Source organism: Mauremys reevesii, unplaced genomic scaffold (assembly GCF_016161935.1).
Source record: "Mauremys reevesii isolate NIE-2019 unplaced genomic scaffold, ASM1616193v1 Contig66, whole genome shotgun sequence".
Classification (NCBI taxonomy): Eukaryota; Metazoa; Chordata; order Testudines; family Geoemydidae; genus Mauremys; species Mauremys reevesii.
Genome location: NW_024100880.1, coordinates 399,053 through 420,378, shown reverse-complemented (window position 1 = coordinate 420,378; position 21,326 = coordinate 399,053). Strand labels below are relative to the sequence as shown.

Genomic DNA, 21,326 nt, shown 5'->3' with positions numbered 1-21,326 from the left:
GGTGAACCTCCCGCAGGCATGCCTGCTGGAGGTCCACCAGAGCCGTGGGACCAGCGGACCCTCCACAGGCACGTCTGCAAGAAGTCCCCCGGAGCCACGGGACCGGCGACCACCAGAGCGCCCCGTGCGGCATGCCACCCTGCTTGGGGCGGTGGAATTCCTAGAGCTGCCCCTGGTGAAGACACCTGTTTTCTGGTTGCAGCTAGGGCTGGTTGAAACTCAGAATTTTGTGGGAAATTTCAAGTTTGGTTTTGTTCTGAATTTTATTTGATCAGCGAACTGTTCAAACACACTGCCTTCTACACACAACAGCACGGTAAAACTACATGCTGATTTTCAGTTGAGGCCTGATCAACACAGAATTTTATTACTGCTATAACTATTTTGGTTAGGAGAAAATTTTTACCAAAATGTTTGGACCAGTACAATCTCTAGGGTGGATGCAATTTTACTACTATAAAGGTGCCTTAGTTGTACACCGGGGATGTGGAAGCTTGTTGTGTTTCCTAGTGATTTCTCATCATGGAAGGTCTCAGTGAGCAGCTCTCAACTGTTCTTGTACAATTGTTGACACAAAGCAGGTTTCCCTCCCTGCTCTTTGTCTCACCCCTTTCATATCTGTACACAAAACAGTACAGCAAACATTTCAGTCATTGAGAGGATAGAGCAGACCAAACAATCACGATTTTTTTTAAAAAGGTTATTTTTTTCAGTAGTGTGATAACTGTATCATTAGTTTACAGTAACAGTAGAATGGGTCTCAGGTGGATCATTCAGCCAATTAGTAGTTATCAAGACAGAGGGAAAGCAACATTTAATCTGTTAAAGAAACTACAGATTTTTCAGCTCAGATAATACTTACTGATGTAGCCATGTTTGTCGTCTTGGGAGTTCTTCCTCATGGTCTTCTAAACTAAATGTACAGTCACACATACAAAGTGACTCCAGACTACGACAATGCTTTTACACAGAATGAAAGAGCCCTTTGATCCATCTGGGTAAATTTATTTTGATTTAATTTCAGTTCAGTGAAGTGATCCAATGCATTAACTGCAAAATCTTCTTCATGCATCTCATACACACAGTGAAACAACTCAAGCTGATAACTTTGATAAATCCTCATAAACACAGGGCAAGGTTAAATCTGTTTGTTGGTTTGTTTGAACCCACTTCAGTAAATCTGCCTTAATTTTAGGTGAAAGTTTACACCCAAATTTTTCCTGCAGATCCTTCATTCTTTCTTCATTTAAGAACCCAAACAGGAATCGCACTGTTAACATTAAATATTTTTAGAGTTTCTATAGTTTTCTAACAACGTTTTCACATCTTTCTTGGGAATCCCTGAATCTGTTGTTTCATCTTCCTCCAGGACATATAACAAAGCTGCAAAAAATTCCTGAAAGCTTAAGTGAATGAAGCTGTAGAGACATTCACAGTCAGTTTCTTTTTGAAAATATTCTCATTCAAAAGAGAGGGAGAGAGTTTTCTGATCTAAGCCAAACTTCTTGATTTCTTCTTCCTCAAACAGTATCTTTTGTTTCCAGATTCCATCAGCAGCCAAAGAGCAAAGTCCCCTCAGATTTCCATATAAGTGTTGCTTTGTATTGTTGCTGAGAGGCTTGACTAAACTGGAAAGATAGAGCATATACACTCCAGTGACTGTTTTTGAAGTTTGTGTGAGATTCTCACCTTTTTCAAGCTGTTGTTTCAGAACAGTGCAGATGATCCAACATACGAAGGGGACAAAGCACATGGTGAAAAGAATTTCATTTGCTTTCACAAATCGTAAAGCTTGTCTTGCTTGGTTTTCATTTCCAAAGAACTTGTGGAAATATTCTTCCCGCTCAGCTTCGAAAACCCCAGGATCTCTGCATAACGTGAGCATTCCAAACATTGCCCGAGTTTCTCCAGAGCAGCTGGTCTTGTAGTGATCATCAGGTAGGATTCAGGAAGAACTGTTCTCCTAAATAAACTGCTCAGGAGGATTTCCATTGGCTTCTTCTCCCAGGGGTCAGTGCACAGATTATCTTTAGGCTGATCAAAGGAAAATCTCAATTCATCAAACCCATCTATTATGAACAGGAGTTTTTCTGGATTCACTAGAATGTGGTTAACTGGTGCATTTGTATTAAGCCAACTTTTAAAAATCATGTCAGCCACACTTCCCTGCTCATTAAGAAGGTTCATTTCCCTGCAGTTTATGTAGAAAACATAATCAAACTTTTTCTTATAGAGTTCCCCAGCTGCCCAATCGTACATGATCTTTCTTGCAGTCATTGTTTTCCCAATCCCAGCAGCTCCCAGCAGCACAATGACTTGTGGTGTTTGTCCATCTTTATCAGGTTTATAGAGGGTGGCCAGTGTAACTGCAGAACTAGCTCGTTCATTCATGACTTCTGCATGTCTCCATCCCATGGCCATTATTTCATGTTCTCTCTCCTTTGCCTGACGAGGTCTGTCTACAATAATGAGTTTTGTGTATCTTCTGTTTAGAATCATATAGTCACCAAAACGACTGTTCATGTCTTTTATTAGCTTGTATTTCTTTTTAATATCTTCTTTATACTTCTTCTTGTAACCTGTATCAGCAACATGAGACATTAGAAATATTGAACTGAAAGTTCAGAAAACAGACAGACTAATCTCTTAAAATAGTTCTACTGTAACAACAATAATGGTTCTTCACATTTATAATGAAACCTTCTTCAAAAAGGATCCTGAAATCACTCAACTATGGGTGAGATCCTGCAGCCCTTATTCAAATACGGTCGCCCCACTGAAATTATTCATTTGAGTAAAGACTGTAGGCATCACTTCATCCCCAGTGAAATGCAACCACCTCTGGTGAAACCCAGCTACTGTCTGACAGTGCACAGGAACACTACACAACAAGAAAGGTCAACAGTGGAAGAGAATATCATATGCAGTTGAAACAATACTGGGAATGTAGATGGAAAGAATGTAACTTCATAAACTAGAATTTGTCAGGACACATGGGTTTACAAGAGAGAGCGTCACAGGATCTTTAATTACCACAATTGATTACTTCCAGTTACCTTCCTCACTTAAGAGATGGTGCCCTACACAGGGGCAGCTCTAGACATTTCGCCGCCCCAAGCAGGGCAGCATGCCGCTGGAGGCGCTCTGCCGTCGCTGGACCCGCTGGTCAGGACCTCCCGCAGGCGTGCCTGCGGAGGGTCTGCTGGTCCCGCGCCACTGAAGCTGCGCTGGGACCAGCGGACCCTCCGCAGGCACGCCCGCGGAGGTCCACCGGAGCCGCCTGCCGCCCTCCCGGCGACCGGCAGAGCACCCCCCGCAGCATGCTGCCCCAAGCATGCGCTGGCGTGCTGGGGTCTGGAGCCACCCCTGCCCCTACAGCAGAGTGTCCTCCAGCATGAGGCTAGTACATTTGCTCAGTACTAACCCAGAGGGACTCTTTGCACACATGTGTATTGGAAGTTGCCCAAGGTAATAAAAGTCCCACTCAGCCCATTATATAAAATTGTTTGTAAAACAACTGATACAAACTGGATTATTTAAGCTAGAAAAGCAGTACTGAGGGGTCTGCAAGGCTCCTGGTAAAGTCATAGGTTGGCATGACAATGAGCCGAGAAATTCTAGAAATAGGAAAAATGTTTATAATTGAAATCACCAAAGGATTTTGATTGGTTCATTGTAATGGCATGAGGCTGCCACCCCATTTTGTACACAGTTCGTCTGACAGTTGCTAGAAGGAACAGAAGAGCACATGAAATGGAAGGTGCAAACTTCCCCATCATGGCTGCAATTCCTGGGATTGACCATGACACGAAGAGTGGAAAGACAGACAAATTGCTTAGGATGAGAACAAAAGGATTGAACAGAGATGTAGGGACAAAATCAGAAAGGCTAAGGGACAAAATGAGTTACACCTAGTAAAGGACATAGAAAGCAATAAAAGGCTCTATGAATACAACAGGAGCAAGAGAAGGACAAAGAAAAGCACAGGTCCACTGCTTAGCAGGGAAGGAGATCTAATAATGGATGATACCTAGAAGGCTGAGGTGTTTAATGCCTATTTTGCTTCCAGTGTTCACTAAATATGTTAATTGTGACCAGATGCTAAGACAATTCTTATTAATAACAAGAGGAAAAACCCAAAAGCCAGAATAGGGAGAGAGCAGGGTAAAGACTACTTAGATAAGTTAGACGCATTCAAGTCAGCAGGGCCTAAAACTCACCTTAGGATACTTAAGGAACTAGGTGAAGCACTCTCTGAACCAATATCTCTGAAAACTCATAGAGGACGGATGAGGTCCCAGTGGGCTGAGAAGGGCAAATATCTTTTAATGATGGAACAAAGAACCTGGGGAATTATAGACCATGTAAACTGTTCATTTTTTCACAGCAATAGTTCTGTGAACGTATCCAACTGAGTAAGCAGGAACCGCTGTCCTTAGGTAACTTCCTGAGTAGCCATCACATACCTTTGCCGACTTCTCTGATGGGTTTTGACTCTGATGAAACTCTGAAAGGGAAATTTCACAGTGAAAGAATGTAGAGTGTATTTCAATGCAAGTGTGTTTCTGTTCTGTAGAGAGGCAGCAAGTGACAGAATGATGCAATTGCATCCTGTTTTAATGAAGTAATCACCAAGGAGAGCACTGCTACCAGCCACAATGTATGAAGTCCAGTTTGGGAATACTGTGAAGGGAGCTCAGTTTCTCGGACCTCCCCTGCCTGGTTCCACTGATGACTAGTCTGCACTTTACATGATGAGCCGCCACGTGGTCAGAGAAACACAGAACAACTGGCACTGGGACAAACAGTCAATTCAGGAGTGTCTGTGGGGAGAGGGAATCCTCACAAACACTCATGTTCCAACACAGATTAGGTGAAACAACCAAAGGGTCCATGCAAAGGAGAATTCTGCCTCGGTCAGGATGGGCTAGGTGGCCCAGGAGAGCCTTTAAAATGTAGGGATCTAAAACAGACACTAAGGGCAGCCTGAGGAATTTGTTCATTTTGGGATAACTACCATTTGGGGCCTCCCCCGCAACAACCCCTAGCTTCTCACTAGATTCAGTTATTGATAGAATGTAGAATGCTGCCTGGATTAAAATTCGCACAGGTAACCAGAAATGTTTGCTTAATATTGCCACTCCTTTTGCCAAGCATCTGTGACTAACTTAGGGGAACAAAGAACCCTTTCCCCACCCCTCAATAATTATTATTTTATTACTGAGTTTTAATAGGATCTAGAGCCCCAATCGGGGGCCCATTGTACTAGGTCCTGTGCACACACATAACATGACTGTCCCGGCCTGACAGAGCTCACAGTCTAAACCAAGGAACTGCCCCCTGCATTGCGCTCTGGAGGCTGCCAAACTTTCCCCCTGGGGGACTGTCCAGGGGAGTGAATTCCAAAGGCCTCTAGGGAGAGCCCCACTGCCAGCCCCAGAGCTTCCATCCCAGGGACCCCAGGCAGAACCAGCCCAGCTGGGCTCCACTGGCACCGTAGGATGCAGGGAAGTGGAACAGGAATGACTGTAACAGGGTTGAGTTTAACTCCATCACTGAGCACATGGAATCTAACACTGCTCCACTACAGACTGGCTCCCCACTGGCACTGGCTATTACACTCTTGTGGGACACTGCAAAGCAGCCTGGAGCCTCTGGAACTGCAGCTCTGCAGCTTTGCTGGTTCCTTGGCTGTTTGTACTGCACTGAATTTGTTTCTTGCATTAAAAGATAGCCTTGGAGATAATAAAGATCCTGCCTGGAACCCCAGGAATGTCTCATGTTGTCAACCAGCTGTTTGGGGATAAAATACTCTGCTGTGACCAGTTACCAGTTACAGATCCTCAATTCTCTGTCCCAGCTCTGGCACAGGTTAGAGCAGCCTGGAGGCTGGTCTTACTTGCACTAGTTGCTAATGGTCACCAAGGAATGATCCTCCAGCTAGGGATGCATCCCAGTTACTCCTCGTCCCCACCTCTCCCTGTCCATGACACTCCCTCTGCACTGCTCTGTTGGCTCTACACCCACTGGGGACTCCCCAACACTGCGGATTTCCTCAGATGCAGAGTTACAGGCTGTCTCTGCTCCCTTTGTGCCAGCTGAGTGGTGAAAAGGGAGTGGAGTAGGTGAGAGAATCTGGGCCACTGTGGGCATCTCTGCTCTGAGTCCCCCTGGCTTCCTGCTTGGATTCAGAATTTGTCATTCCTGCTATCAGCCTGTTTCTCCTGTTCCTGCTGCTGCCGCCTGGAGCAGATTCTGGGGCAGACTCCCAGGTTTTACAGTAACTTTAGGTTTCTTACCTTTCTCTTTCCTCTCTGAGTTTTGCAGCTGAATCTTGGAGGTTGATCTGAGTGAAAACCTCTATGGTTACATCTACTGCAGCGTCTCCACTATAGAATTCCATCAGGAGGTTCTTCAGATCTATCCTGTCGGCATTCTCCAGCCGACCTCGGGATGTTACCTTTCCCCTCAAAGTCAGAATGTGACAGTTTGTCTTTAAATCTTTCAAATCTTCCTGAGAAAGGTTGTCGAGAGCTCGTAAGAGCAAGTCACTGATTCTGCTGCTTTGGTTACCCATCACTGGGCATCAAGAGAGAAGCTATAATGCAAATGTAAAATCTTGGTGTTAATCATTAATTGGATCATTAATAACAACAATTATTCCCATGTTGAGGAAAGAAGTAAGCTAGTAGTGGGAGAAGGTCACTATGATTCATAACTCCTCAGTGTTTCTCTCTCACAAATGATTCTTTGTGCTTGTAGCCACATCTGTAAAATGGAGATAATCCTACTGATCTAACGCACAGGGTGAGGTGCAGCTTAGCTAATGTTTGTAAAGCCAAGTGAGGTTTTAGGAAGATAGGGCTATGGTAATAGTATTTATCAACCAACTGGGTTTGAAAATAGAGGTGGACACCCTAATTTAATTAACATTTCAAAATATAAACCCAGAAAATACAGTCCTGGAATATCAGGCCCTGCATCCTGAGATCCAGCGTTAGCTTGTGAGAACCTCCTGGGTATTTTGAATATCAGAGCAAAGTGAGGTGGAGCAGTGGTAACTTCTGACATATGGTGTGTTCGGTGGTGAGCTGGAGCTGGTTCGCACAAACCGGTTGTTAAATTTAGAAGCTGGTTTAGAACCGGTTGTTAAAGGTGGGCAAACTCCGGGTCAGGCGACATCCAGCCCGTGGGACCAACCTGTCTGGCCCACCTGAGTTCCCAGCTGGGAGGCTCCCAGCCCTCCCCTACCTTCCTGCTCTTGCAGAGCCCGGCGCCAGCACTCTGGACCGCTCCTGGGCAGTTTGCAGCTCCTGCTGCTTTGAGCAGCATGGTAACGGGTGGGGCTGTGAGCTCCAGCGGGCCACGCGCATCCATACACGCTGTCCTGAGCAGCATGGTAAGGGGGCCGGACCGGGCTGGGAGGAGGGGTTTGATAAGGGACAAGAAGCGGTTGGAGGGGGCGGAGGTTCTGGGGGTGGTCAGGGACGGGAAGGGTTGGGTAGGCGTGGGCATTCCGGGGTCTGTCGGGGTGGTGGTGGATGGGTCGGGCAGAGGTGAAAGTAAGCCGGCATGCCCTGCACGCGTAGTGGCAAGAGCAGGTGCGCTGCACCAGTGCGGCCCAGCTTCTCAAGCAGCAATTTAAAGGTCCTGGGGCTCCCAGCACCGGCTGGAGCCCCGGCCCTTTAATTTGCTGCCAGAGCCCTTCTGCTGGAGCCCTGGGATAGTAGCAGTGGGGCTATGGGGGCTATTTAAAGGACGGGCTCCCGCTGCCTTTACTGCCCTGGACCCTTTAAATAGCCACCAGAGCCCGCTGCCACTAACCCAGTCTGACAGGTCTCACCACCCACATGTACAAACTACAACTAGCTCAGATTAAAGTTAGCCTATCCCAAGAGAAAATGCAGAAAGTGATGGACTTACTGTTAGTCAGAACGCTCTCATCAACATCATCTGAAGGCCCTGGTTTGATGTGTTTCGCTCCGTCTTCTTTGTGTTCAAACACAGATATATATATATATATATATATATATATATATATATATAGGAAGAGGAACAGGAAACTGTTTGCTCAAAGTTTATTGTGCAATACAAAGAAACTAAAACATCTCCAGCTAAAACTGAACTTCAGCACTTTCTGAATTTCTCTAACAACCCTCATACCACAGCCAGTATGATTTAAAGCCTTCTTAGTCCATGTATGTATACTGTGTTGGTTTTTATTTCTTTTATTGACTTTAGGATTCACCTCTTTGGCTTCAGCAACTTGTTTCTCTGAATAGTGAGGTTATGAACTCCATAGACATGTTCACCACTTTTCCCTTCCCACACACTCCATGTTGGGAGAAAATATCGTAGCAGCTTTAACCAAGACAAGCCAATAATAGCGAGCAGCAGACAGAATGGGACTGGACTTTGCATCATCTTGATACATAAATAGCAGTGATATCAGCAGGAGTTGAGGCTTACATCCTATTCGGGAGTGGGGAAAGAATCCCTATCTTTAATATTTAAAAATCATGAAAACAGAACTTTTGACAAAACGAAGTAAGCAGAATTGGATCTTTGTGGACCACAAATATCATAAGCGCCAAAAGTGAGCTTGAAAGTTTTACGAGTCACTCATACAGTTACTCAGAAGGAAATTGCTGCTTGTTAAACGGAAGAAGGAGGACACGTTTCTGATACATCCAAGTGAAATTTTAGTCTCTGTCGTCTTTCTGGGGCAATTTTCTTTGAGATCAAATAAGCAGCAACTCTGAGCTCCCATGCTGGCTCACACCCCACCACCTGCCACCATTTGGGGCTTTGTTGCCTCATTTTAAGAATTTCTTGTGTTTTTGTTTGTTTGCAGCTGCCAGAAGCCTTTGTCCCAGCTGAGAAGTGGAAACAAGAGGTTCGCTGTTCATTTCAGCAAAGAAGTAAGAAAAATGGGAACCAGAATCCATTGGTCCGACTCCTCTTAGGATGGAAGCAGAGAGAGGGGTTTCTGCCTGAGGGCAGATCTCAGCTGGTGTAAGTCAGCTTTAGTACTACTGCCAAGGGATGGCCCATATACGGGTCCCTAAATACATAGCTTTACAGAGGGCTGCATTTGCTTGTATCCGCCCTGCACATAGAGTGAACATGATAACCACTGCCCTAGAGACACTCACATGTTGAGGCTAGTGACTTAGGTGTTATGGTCACTCTCTCTGGTGGTTGGTCCCTTACTGCATCCATTAGTCTCTTCTCACAACTCCAGCCCACACAGACTCCCTCGGCCTCCCCCTCAGGAATGACACACACATATATTATATCAAATTAAATTAAAACAAATATTAAATCCCTGTTTTACAAGAACATAAGGTTACTGATTCAAGCACTTAAAAGATAGGAAATGCCAGAATTAAGGATGCCCATGGGACAGGAGTTCAGCCCCCTTGTGCATGTGCACCATGATATAGTCTTTGATGTCACTTGATCACATCCCATTTTTTCCCCATTTGCTGGCTGGACAGCTAGTCAGGATCCTTTTAATAGAATCATAGAACCTCAGGGTTGGAAGGGACCTCAGGAGGTCATCTAGTCCAACCCCCTGCTCAAAGCAGGACCAAACCCAACTAAATCATCCCAGCCAGGGCTTTGTCAAGCCTGACCTTAAAAACCTCTAAGGAAGGAGATTCCACTACCTCCCTAGGTAACCCATTCCAGTTCTTCACCACCCTACTAGTGAAAAAGTTTTTCCTTTTCTTTGGAACCCCCTTTCAGGTAGCTGAAAGCAGCTATCAAATCCCCCCTCATTCTTCTCTTCTGCAGACTAAACAATCCCAGTTCCCTCAGCCTCTCCTCATAAGTCATGTGCTGCAGCCCCCTAATCATTTTTGTTGCCCTCCGCTGGACTCTCTCCAATTTATCCACATCCTTCTTGTAGTGTGGAGCCCAAAACTGGACACAGTACTCCAAATGAGGCCTCACCAGTGCTGAGTAGAGGGGAATGATCACATCCCTCGATGTGCTGGAAATGCCCCTACTTATACAACCCAAAATGCCATTAGCCTTCTTGGCAACAAGGGCACACTGTTGACTCATATTCAGCTTTTCGTCCACCGTAACCCCTAGGTCCTTTTCTGCAGAACTGCTGCCCAGCCATTCGGTCCCTAGTCTGTAGCAGTGCATGGGATTCTTCCGTCCTAAGTGCAGGACTCTGCACTTGTCCTTGTTGAAGCTCATCATATTTCTTTTGGCCCAATCCTCTAATTTGTCTAGGTCCCTCTGTATCCTAGCCCTACCCTCCAGCGTATCAACCACTCCTCCCAGTTTAGTGTCATCTGCAAACTTGCTAAGGGTGCAGTCCACACCATCCTCCAGATTGTTAATGAAGATATTGAATAAAACCGGCCCCAGCACCGACCCTTGGGGCACTCCACTTGATACCGGCTGCCAACTAGACATGGAACCATTGATCACTACCCATTGAGCCCGACCATCTAGCCAGTTTTCTATCCACCTTACCGCCCATTCATCCAGCCCAGACTTCTTTAACTTGCTGGCAAGAATACTGTGGGAGACTGTATCAAAAGCTTTGCTAACGTCCCAGAAATAGTACATCCACTGCTTTCCTCATCCACAGAGACGGTTATCTCGTCATAGAAGGTAATTAGGTTAGTCAGGCATGACTTGCCCTTGGTGAATCCATGCTGACTGTTCCTGATCACTTTCTCCTTTAAGTGGTTCAGGATTGATTCCTTGAGGACCTGTTCCATGATTTTTCCAGGGACTGAGGTGAGACTGACTGGCCTGTAGTTCCCTGGATCTTCCTTCTTCCCTTTTTTAAAGATGGGCACTACATTAGCTTTTTTCCAGTCATCCGGGACCTCCCCCGATCGCCATGATTTTTCAAAGATAATGGCCAATGGCTCTGCAATCTCATCGCCAACTCCTTTAGCACCCTCGGATGCAGCGCATCCGGCCCCATGGACTTGTGCTCGTCCAGCTTTCCTAAATAGCCCTGAACTACTTCTTTCTCCACAGAGAGCTGGTCACCTCCTCCCCATACCGTGCTGCAGAGTGCAGCTGTCTGGGAACTGACCTTGTCTGTGAAGACAGAGGCAAAAAAAGCATTGAGTACACTAGCTTTCTCCACATCCTCTGTCACTAGGTTCCCTCCTCATTCAGCAAGGGGCCCACACTTTCCTTGACTTTCTTCCTGTTGCTAACATACCTAAAGAAACCCTTCTTGTTACTCCTAACATCTCCGGCTAGCTGCAACTCCAAGTGTGATTTGGCCTTCCTGATTTCACACCTGCATGCCTGAACAATACTTTTATACTCCTCCCTGGTTATTTGTCCAATCTTCCACTTCTTGTAAGCTGTTCTTTTGTGTTTTTGTCCTGCTGACTCAATGTGTGGCCCCAGGCCTCATTCAGCACAAACCACTGAATAGAAAATTATTCATTTTCCTCCGGGGTGTTCTGATGGGGTGTTGCAACCTAAGTTCCCTCTAAAGGTACGTCCATACTACCCGCCAGGTCGGCGGGTAGCAATCGACTTCTCGGAGTTCGATATATCGCGTCTCATCTAGACGCGATATATCGAACTCCGAACGTGCTCCCATCGACTCCGGAACTCCACCACCGCAAACGGCGGTGGCGGAGTCGACGGGGGAGCCGCGGACTTCGATCCCGCGGCGTGAGGACGGTAGCATTTCAAACTAAGGCTTTGAGTTCAGCTACGCTATTCGCGTAGCTGAACTTGCATACCTTAGTTCGAACCCCCCCCCAGTGTAGACCAGGCCTTAGATGCATGGCCATGCAGCTGCCTATTAAGCCCCAGGCAGGGGCTCAGGGCTGCAGCGGGGAGATGCCTCTCCCCCAGCATGGACCAGCTCCGGATTTGCCAAGGCCAGGGAAGAGGAACCCCTCCCTTGGCCCGGCCCTTCTGGAGCTACCATGGTGGGGAAGAGGCACCTCTCCCCTGGCCCCGAGCTAGTGCGATGAGAGAGGGCTGGGGGAAGTCCTCTCTCCCCACTGCAGCCCTGAGGCAGCCTGCACCCCAAACCCCTCATCCCTGGCTCCACCCCCAAGCCTGCACCCCAACCTCTGCCCCAGCCTGGAGCCTCCTCCCGCACCCCAAGCCCCTCATTCCAAGCACACCCCAGAGCCTTCACCCCTAACCAGATCCCTCACCCCCCACACCCTGCCCCAGGCCTGAGCCTTCTCCCGTACCCCAAACTCCTCATCCCCAGCCCCACCACATGCATTTTATTATGTGCACCAATATGAAGGTGATGCTCCTCCTGCAAACCCAGAATTGCTCCCTGACCTCACCCTGGGGCAGTGCTGCTCCACACCTCCCCCAGCACGCGGCTGCAAAGACACGTGGCTGAAGGACAGAATGGGAGGGGGCAGCAGAAGCACATGAGCTGTAACAGGTAAATGGAGGGGGCCAGGCAGGTATGGGTACCATGAGGCAGCAGAGACACATGGGAGGACTGAGGGGTGAGAGGCAAATGGCGGAAGCTGCGGGTCGTGAGGCCCCTGACATATTTACGCACATATCTATAAATGGAAACTACTGGTTCTCTGCTTGCAAATGTTAGCAGGTCCACCTAGTATCTGAGCAGCTCACAATATTTTTTATTGGTCGAATCCAACACCCCTGTGAGGTAGGGCAGTAGGATCCTCCTTTTACAAATGAGGAACTGAAGCACAGATGGACTAATGCCCAGATCCATTGATTACCATGGAAATTTGGATCCTGAATATCTTCATGGACCTCAGCCAAAGTGACTTGACCAAGGTCGCACTGGTAGAGGAAGGAACTGAACCCAATAGTCTCAACTCCCAGTCCAGCCCTTCATCATCAGACTTACCCATCATCCTGCATTCCAGCCTCTCTGAAATCTGGTTTAAATTAACCTTGTAGCATTCTCTCATGGAGCCAACCCCCTAAATTGTGCCATCCTGATTCTCCAGTGGGTTTCACACCAGAAATACATAAGTGCAGACAGAAGCCCCTTTGGGGATCAGAAAGAGCCAAAGATGTGGGCCCTGCAAACACCCCGCACTCCTCTGTTCATTCGCTGCCTCGGTGCAGTGGGAAGGGATGTTATAATCCCTGAACTGAGGGCCCTGTTACTGCTACATGGGGAACATGAGAGTAGACCAGGGTGAGAGGGATCTGCTGGCTTCAAGCAAGAACCAGCCCAAGCAGCTCCTAAGGCAAATGCTGAAAAAGTAGGCAGGGGAAATGTCTCTCTCTGCAAAGCTTTGACTGCCATGGCACATGCAGTGGAAAACCCCTACATCTGCACCGTGCAGTATTCACATTGTGCCCTGTGAAATGTCACCCTCCTGATAAATCCCAGCCAGTTCTCGAGGGGCCCCACTTCACCCGTTAATCCAGTCAGCTGCTTTGGCCACTCTCTGCTCTCTCCACATCTCCTGTCTGCACCACTCAGTGATTGTCACATGCTGCCTGCAATGAAACAGGATCCTGGGGTGACCTGCCATATCACACAAAGGCAAAGATGTTCCCATTGCCGACCACATGCCGGGCAACAATCATTTACAAAAAAGGGCCATGGGGGTGGGGGAGCACAAAAAGGGACACAGATCACAGCAGGGGGCGCAGGGAGAGGGGCAGCCATGGAACAGGGCACACTCTGTAATAGGGTTACCAGATGTCCCAATTTTATAGGGACAGTCCCGATTTTTGGGTCTTTTTCTTATATAGACTCATATTACCTCCCACCCTCTGTCCTGATTTTTCACACTTGCTGTCTGGTCACCCTACTCTGTAACCATTACAAAATGCAGCTAGGATCTCCTATCTTCTGGTGTTGCCACATGCTCTGTTTGAAAGAGGAACCTGACTGCATAGAACATGGGACACTCTGGGGATGGGGATGTTCTCTCACAGCCCAAGATCGAGACCATCACACCCCGACTCACCCTGGCTTCTGCTTTAGAGTCAGAGGAAAACACCATCTTCAAAGTAAGCGCCGAACCAGCCCAGTCACATCCTAAGAAGAGACTGATGCAGGTGTGACTTGAAGGTTACTCCTGAGCAGGGGCGGCTCTAAAAATTTGGCCGCCCCAAGCAATCATGCCCGGGAGGCGCCCCCGAGCCGCGGGTGCAGGGGACCTGCTGCGGGCATGACTGCGGAGGGTCCGCTGGTCGCGCGGCTCAGCTGGACCTCCCGCGCAGCTGCGGACGGTTCGCTGGTCCGGCGGCTCCGGTTGAGCTGCCGCAGTCATGCCTCGGGAGGTCCAGCCGAGCCGCGGGACCAGCGAACCGTCCACAGTCATGCCTGTGGCAGGTCCGGTCGTCCCGGGGCTCCGGTGGACCTCCCGCAGGCATGACTGCGGCAGGTCCACCGGCCCAGCCTGCCGCCCCCCTGGGAAAGGGCCGCCCCAGGCGGGTGCTTGCCCCGCTGGGCTCTAGAGCCGCCCCTGCTCCTGAGGTACCTTTGTCACATATGACTGAATTCAACTCCCATTAACATCAATGGAAAGACTCAGTTCGACTTTGGTGGGCTTTGGTTCAGACCTACAAAGCTGGGGTGACCTGGTTGCTCAAGTTGTTGCTACAGAGCACTGTTGGGTCTCTAGTCAGCTCTGTGTTTGGCTGTTACATGAGGAGGGGCACCTGCAGCCTGCTCAGCACCCACAGGCAAGTCACTGGTAACAATCGAACACTAGCCCCACAGGAGGCCTCCCTTCCCTCAGCGAGGCTCTGGCAGGCAGCTATCTCTAGTCAGGTCCTGGGCCCGGGCAGACTTCTCTCACTCTGGGAGCAAGGGGTTTAGGCTCCCTCTCAGCCAGCTCTTACCTTAGCTGGGCAATCCCCTTTTAACCCTTCCCTCCAAACCTCACTCCTTCTGCAGGTGTAGCAAGGAAGGGCTAAATAAGACCACAACAGTTTGTTAAGCCAGTTTGAATTTTGCACACACACACCCGTTACAGCCCATTCCTGTCCCTCTGCAGTCAATGAGATGTGCATTGACTCCAATGGCAGCAGTATTAGGCCTACAGAGTGAGTGAAATTCCTTAGTAAGGTTTAATAGGCTCGTCACACCAGCTTTGCTCAAACGCAGTTGTCTGAGGATGGGGCCGTGCAGGGGAGAATCACACAGAGTGTGTTAGGGTCAAATTCCACCTTGAGTTACCCCCTGTGCAGCCCCTTTGGCTTTTGCAGGAACAACCCTGCACTGGCAGGAAGATCTTGGGTCTTGTCCAGGCATAACTTCTATGCATCCGAGGCATTACACAGATGTAACTGAGGGCAGAATTTGTACTTGCCTCGCAACAGAGGAATTACCATATAAACCAATCCAGGATTAGCAGGATAATCTACTGCATGGCCTGCTTCAATTGCTATGAATTCATACACTAAAAAATCCAGTGTAGGCTCCTCAGAGTGAAGAAACATTTTTTAATCACAAGACAAACATACTTGGTAACCCCCAGAGGCCAAGAAGAGACAAGGAGCATAAGGAAACAGGTGGGTGACACCTTCTTGGCACTCTCATTGCTAGTTACTCTTCAGCTAAGCATTATCAGTCACCAAGCAACACCTGGAGGCAGACAGGGCCTATCGCATTCTGTCTCTGCATGCATAGAATGCTCAGATTTCATGGCCAATAACTTCTCCAATAGTTCTTGGACTATCCCTACAATTTCCTCACTCCCCAGGATTATTTTCAAGACTTTCCAAATTTCTGTTTACACAATCGTATGGTGTGGGAATGCTGCACAAGTGCCCACTGGGTGTGTAATGGCTCTTCACCTATAGTCACCCTTTGTAACGTAGTTTAGGATTCTCCCAGAGGCCCCTTTTCAGTTATGGAGGGAAAAGAGCTGCCCCATAGCTAAGCCTGTGTTGCAGTTTACAGCTGATTTTTCCAAGCATTTAAAAATCCATGTGCAGTAGCAGATTGGCCTGAAAATTGCTAGGTGGAGTTGTTGGTTGAAACTTGGACTCATTTAGTCAAGTGGCTCTTGGGCTACAGCCCCCTACTATCTCCAGCCCTCCCCTCTCCCACATGACCTGCTTTTAAAATGTATATTTTCTTCTAACTCTATTTTGCTCAGAGCCAGATAAAGCTCAGGTTCATCTTCTGCCCAGGCCAAGCACACCTCAGCTCTATGTGTTTCACTCAGACCCAAAGTGTGTGTTTGGGGGTATTTTAATCAATGCGTACTAGGGTCTGTGGCTCCGTTGTAGCTGTGAGAGCAAGTGAGTGGCTATGAAGTTGTCAAGGTTTCCTCCCCCACTCTGAACTTTAGCGTCCAAAAGGTGGGGACCTCCATATACCCTTCTAAGCTTAATTCCTAGCTTAGATCTGATAGCGCTGCCACCAACCAAAAATATAGTGTTTTGGTACACTTTCCATTCCCCCCCAAAACCTTCCCTGGGGAACACAAATCTAAATCCTTTAGATCTTAACACAAGGAGAAATTAACCATTCCCCCATCCTTTTCCCCCCAGACTTTCCCCTCCCTGGGTTGCCTTGAGAGGCTTCACACAGATCCAAACTCCTTGGATCTTAAAACAAAGAAAAATCAATCAGGTTCTTAAAAAGAAAGCTTTTAATTAAAGAAAAAGAAAAGGTAAAACTTATCTCTGTAAAATCAGGATGGGAAATGCTTACAGGGTATTTAAATGTATATAGCCAGAGAAATCCCCTCTAGCCTCAGGTTTAAAGTTACAGCAAACAGGTAAAAATCCTTCCAGCAAAAGAAACATTTACAGATTGAGAAAACAAACATAAGACTAACATGCCTTCCTGACTAGGTACTTACACATGTGAAACATGAGACTGATTCAGAAAGATTTGGAGAGCCTGGATGGATGTCTGGTCCCTCTCATGTCCCGAGAGCGAACAACCCCTAAAACAAAGAACACAAACAAAAAAAGACTTCCCTCCACCAAGATTTGAAAGTATCTTGTCCCCTTATTGGTCCTCTGGTCAGGTGTCAGCCAGGTTTACTGAGCTTCTTAACCCTTTACAGGTAAAAGAGACATTAACCCTTAACTATCTGTTTATGACAGAAGTAAATGTCTTCACTTGTGCCTGCTAAATTAATCGTGCACCAGGCATAATTAGAACAGCCAGCAGCATCTGTCCAGGCAAATGCAACTGGGTGATTGGCCATTAATCATCTCCCTGTCCTGCTTCTTTATTTTCCACTCCCAAATGAATCTTCACAGTTCTTTGTGGCCACCTACAGCACATTTCTGATAAAGCCATGAGCACCCAGAGAAGGGTAAATGAACACTCTTTTAGCTGCCCAAACTATCATTCTACCTGCGCAAGCTTTTTGACCATAATGAATAAGAAACTGGGACCCTGAGAAAGTGGGCTGGGAAGCATCCCTGAGGACTCCCCCAGCCTTGGACAATGGGAAAATTCTTGTGCACAAGAACAGAACAAACTTTGGCAAGAAATACAAACTCTGAAGTACAGCATCAGTTCTTGATTCATGAGCTTGGTTGGACTCCAGCCAAACTGACACAGAAACGAACATCTGGCATAAATAAATGTTGGAGATGGACACAGAAAGCCATCAATAGCTGTGGTATTGTGTAAAACTGGAAGGGTGGGAGGAAGAAACATACAACAAAGAGTGACTGAGCGATTGGGACAGAATCATAATTCCACATTGGATCCCAGGATGATGGAGTCTCGGAATGGTGGGATCCCTCTTAGGAGGGCCAGGTTCTCATCTGTTCCTGGCTGCTGACCCAGCTAGTGGCAGGGCAGCCAGGCCAGAGCCGTGTTGGTGCAGTGGCTCCCACTCGATACCTTGTCTATAATTCTATGTCTAGATTGGGTTTTATCTTTTTCACAGCATTCAGCTCTGCCCGCATTCCTGTAGTTAATGCAACATGGGTGAACCCATGGGGAAAATAAGGAGAGAAAAGGACATGCTAATTCTCTCTGCAGACATGAAGCCTGAGCCCACAGTCCCTGTCACTGTGCTGCCCACCACTGGGGTCTTTCCCAGCTGCCTGCCAGAGCCCACAGGATCTGTGTCATTGTCACTGCCCTGCCAGAACTTACTGCCAGTGGGTGTGTTTCACTTGGGGGAGGGGAGGAGAAGCACTGGTGCAGTCTGTAGCCTAGACTGCTCCCCCCACACCCCAGTCACCCTGCGTGCGAGCTCTGGGCCGGGACAGCAATGTCCTTTCTGCACGTAAAGGGCTGGATTGTGCAGACTTTGCTCAGGGTGGGGAGCGATGACTGACACGAACAGTTCTATTGATCGCTGTGGGGCTACTCATCACTCACAGGTAGCAGGGGCCGCAAAATCCAGCTCACAGAATCTCTCCATGGAAGCAGCCTGATCTCAGCTCTCAGTGCAGCACAGGCTCCTCACACCCACTCCTCACAGGCCTAGGTTAGCCCAGATGCTGTGCTGGCCTAGGATAGGTGGCACACCATGCACTCTGCCCCAGACATAGATCTCCATGCTTCTCCACACCCCCTACATGGAGGCAGGAGGATAGTATGGAGTTCGCTATACCTGCTTTCTACAACCCAAGGATTATTCTGTCAGGCAGATAATGTAATGCAAATTTTTGAAAAAGGTCTCTAGAGGCAACCCCTGCAATTATAGGCCAATTTGGAAGGAACTATTGTAAAAAAACAGAATTATCAGACACATAGATAAACATGATTTGCTGGGAAAGAGTCAATGGCTTTTGTAAACAGAAGTCAGGCCTCACCAATGTATGAGAATTCTCTGAGGGAGTCAATAAGCCCATGAATAAAGCGGATCCAGTGGATACAGTGTATTTGGATTTGCAGAAAGCCTTTGACAATGTCCCTCACCAAATGCTCTTAAGGAAACTAACTAGCCCTGAACTAAGAGGGAAGGTTCTTTCATAGATCAGTAACTGGTTGAAAGATGGGAAACAAGAGTAGGAATAAACAATCAGGTTTTTTTCACAATGGAGACAGGTGAGCAGCAGGGTTCCTCAAAAATCTGTACAGAGATCTGTGCTGTTCAACATATTCATCAATAATCTGGAAAAGGGGATGAACAGTGAAGTGGCAAAATTTCCAGATGATACAAAATTATTCAAGATAGTTAAATTCAAATTACACTGCCAGGAGTTACAGAGGGATCTCACAAAACTGAGCGACTGGGCAACAAAATGGCAGATGAAATTCAGCATTGACAAATGCAAAGCGATGCACGTTGGAAAAAATAATCTCAACTATACAATCCTGCAGCCCCGCTCCCCCGGCAGAACCCAGGGACCCTGCCGTCCCACTCCCCGTGCTGGAGCGCAGCAAGTCCCACGGTCCCGCTCGCCCGGCCGAGCGCAGAAGTCCTGTTGCCCCACTACTGCGGCCAGAGCACCGCAACCCCGCGGTCCCACTCTCCCAGCCGGAGCCCCACAACTCCGCCGTTCCGCTCCCCCAGCCGGAGCACCTCAACCCCGCAGTCCCGCTCTCCCTGCTGGAGCCCCTCAACCTCGCGGTCCCGCTCCCCCGGCCGAGCGCGGAAGTCCCGTGGCCAGGGCCAGCTCTAACATTTTTGCCATCCCAAGCGAAAACAAAGAGCGCCGCCCCCGCCCCGAGCATCGCGCCGCCCGCCCCGAAGGCCACACCGCCCAAGTCCCCGCCCCCTGAGCGTCGCATCGCACCACCCAAGTCCCCCGCACCCGCCAGCGCCGTGCCGCTGAAGCCTGCCCCACCCGAGCACCACGCGGCCCAAGTCCCCAGCATGGCACCACATCTCCCAAGCCCCGCCTCCCCCCAGTGCCGCCCGGCCAAACCAAAACAAAAACAACCCTCCCCCCCCAGTGCTGCCCGGTCCCAAGGTGCGGCCCAAGCACTTGCTTGGTAGGCTGGTGTCTGGAGCTGGCCCTGCCTGGCAATAACCCCTCAGTCTCAGGGTCTCCCCTCCTTGGGGAACCTCCAACCCACTATCCCCACCTCACATCAGTATACAGCTACTGCCAGTCATCGTCTAGCCCCCACGCCCTGGGGCAGGCTGCAGGATCAGCCACTCATCACCAGCAAGGAGGGTCTGGACCTGCTGCCTTGGCCTACCCCTGGGCTGCCCTCTGCAACCCCCAGGACCTCTTGGCCTTATGCTAGGCCACAGCCTGAGGCTTTCTAGGCAGGAGCTCCCCAGCCCAGGTCCACCCAGGCCCTTCGAGAGAGAGAGAGAGAGAGACTGATCCTTTCAGCGTCCCTGGCCTTCTTATAAGGCCCTGTCGCTCAGTTTGGGGCATGGCCCCAGCTGCAGCCACTTCCCCCAATCAGCCAGGGTTTTACCTTGCCCAGCCCTCTGCAGGGCTTTTCCAACCCCTTCCAGGCTGGAGCAGGAGGGGGGGGTCATCCCGTTACACAGCACAGAGATGAAAGATTTTCTTTCTATTAAAAAAAAAAGGAAATTAACAAACAAAAACCCTTCATTTAATGTTACTCACATTTGCTTTCATCAATAAAATCATTAGGAAATACAAAGTCAAGGCTTTTAAACAGGATGGAAAGGTTACAAAGTGAAGCATTCTCAGGTTAGCAAATGTCCAAAGAAGTGTTGCCCTGGCACCCTCAATTCCGTCCTCTTGTGCATTTGCAGGATGATGCAGGCTTTAATGACATGATCCCATAGTATTTTTTTCCCACGGGACCCCTTTCTTATTCAGTGCACAGGGGTTTATGCTCTGGGGCTGTGTATTGAAGGAGTCTTTGGCCTGTAGGATCCCTGCCTCATTTCTTGCAGAGTTAATGTTGCACAGGCAATGCTCATTCTGGTATTTCCTAACTTGAGAGTGCTTCACTTTGCAGCCTTTTAGTCCTCTGTGCATTTCCTAATGTTTATAGCATGCTTTACTGAGGAGAACAGTCTCCATAACAAAGGGCTAGGTTATTTTTGTGTGCATGTGATGTCTCCATTATTTATCTGGTCAGTGTCACTAGTGTGCGCTTTACGAGACAGGGAAAGTAAGGACACTCCCCGATACAAAGCCCCTATGATCTAAGGAAGACTGACACATACAAAGAAAGCAGGAGATGTAAGAACTAGAATGTTCTTTCTTTCTTCTGATGAATAGTCATTTATTTATTATGAATTATTATTATGATTAAAGAAAGGGTGGTGGGTTGGGGAACTTGTGTGGTGAGGAGGTTCTATGCAGAAGTTTCCATTGTTTGGCACATGCAGCTGATCTGAAGTGCCGCGCAGTGCTAGGTTTTGGGTAGCAAGCCCCCTCACAATGGCAAAAAACCTTTTCAGAACTCTGATGCAATCTTCTCTTGATGCTCATCATCTCTGGTGGCCTTTAACCTTAGGCTCATCTCAAGCTCTTTCCACCTGTGG

The 21,326-nt window shown here is 48.2% G+C and overlaps 1 pseudogene; it reads right to left on the bottom strand.

Moving 5' to 3' along the window:
• Positions 1 to 858: 858 nt before the first annotated feature.
• On the bottom strand, positions 859 to 6,577 carry LOC120394568 (annotated as a pseudogene).
• Positions 6,578 to 21,326: the final 14,749 nt, after the last annotated feature.